This window comes from Macrotis lagotis, chromosome 7, assembly GCF_037893015.1.
Source record: "Macrotis lagotis isolate mMagLag1 chromosome 7, bilby.v1.9.chrom.fasta, whole genome shotgun sequence".
NCBI classification, from domain to species: domain Eukaryota; kingdom Metazoa; phylum Chordata; class Mammalia; order Peramelemorphia; family Peramelidae; genus Macrotis; species Macrotis lagotis.
This window is the reverse complement of record NC_133664.1, coordinates 94,827,734-94,828,739: the sequence shown is the minus strand read 5'-3', so window position 1 is coordinate 94,828,739 and position 1,006 is coordinate 94,827,734.

The window sequence follows — 1,006 nt, the reverse complement described above, 5'->3', positions numbered from 1 at the left end:
TCTTCTCCTATCAGGTGATCTTCAGAATCTCCCTAAGACAATTTAAGTGCAAGTGATTCAGTTTCCAGACACATATCAATGAGGTAAGCACAATGGCTCTGTAGACCTCCAGTTTGGTAGTCAGTCTAATACTTCTTCTCTCCCACACTTTCTTTTGGAGCTTCCTAAATATTGAGCTAGCTCTGGAATACATGTGTCAACCTCATTGTCAATGTGTACCACCTTGGAAAGGACACTGCCAATGTAAGTGAACTTGTCCATAGTACTTAAAACTTCTCCATTTGCTGTAATCAATGGTTCCACATATGGATGGTGTGATACTTGCTGATGGAACACCTGTGTTTTCTTGATGTTAATTGCTAGACCAAAATTAGCACAAGCAACTAAGAAGTAACCCTTGCTTTGTTGTATATCAGCTACAGAGGCTGCACTGAGCTCACAGTCATCTGCAAACAGAAGATCATCCATCACTGCTCCCTCCATTTAAGTCTTGGCTTAGCAGAGAGATACATATAGAGTAAAGGTAAAATGTTGGAGCAAAATATATTTTGCTTCAACTGAAGTGGAAAAAGAAGGGCTAGAAATCCTTATCTCAGAAAAAACATCTGCAAAAATAGCATTAAAAGAGATAAGGAAGGAAACTTTATCCTCCTAAAAGGTATCATAGACAATAAAGTGAATTCAGTACTGAATATATATGCACACAATGGGAGAGCATCCAAATTCTTAAAAGAGAAGCTGAAAGAACTACAGGAAGACATAGACAGCAAAACTCTACTAGTGGGAGACCTAAGACTCCCACTCTCAGATCTAGATAAATCAAATCATAAAATAAACAAGAAAGAAGTTAAGGAGGTGAATAAATTGTTAGGAAAAACTAGATATGTTAGACTTATGGAGGAGATTGAATGGGGGATAGAAAGGAATATACCTTTTTCTCTGCAGTACATGGAACTTATACAAAAATTGACCATGTACTAAGGACATAACCTTATGATCAACTGCA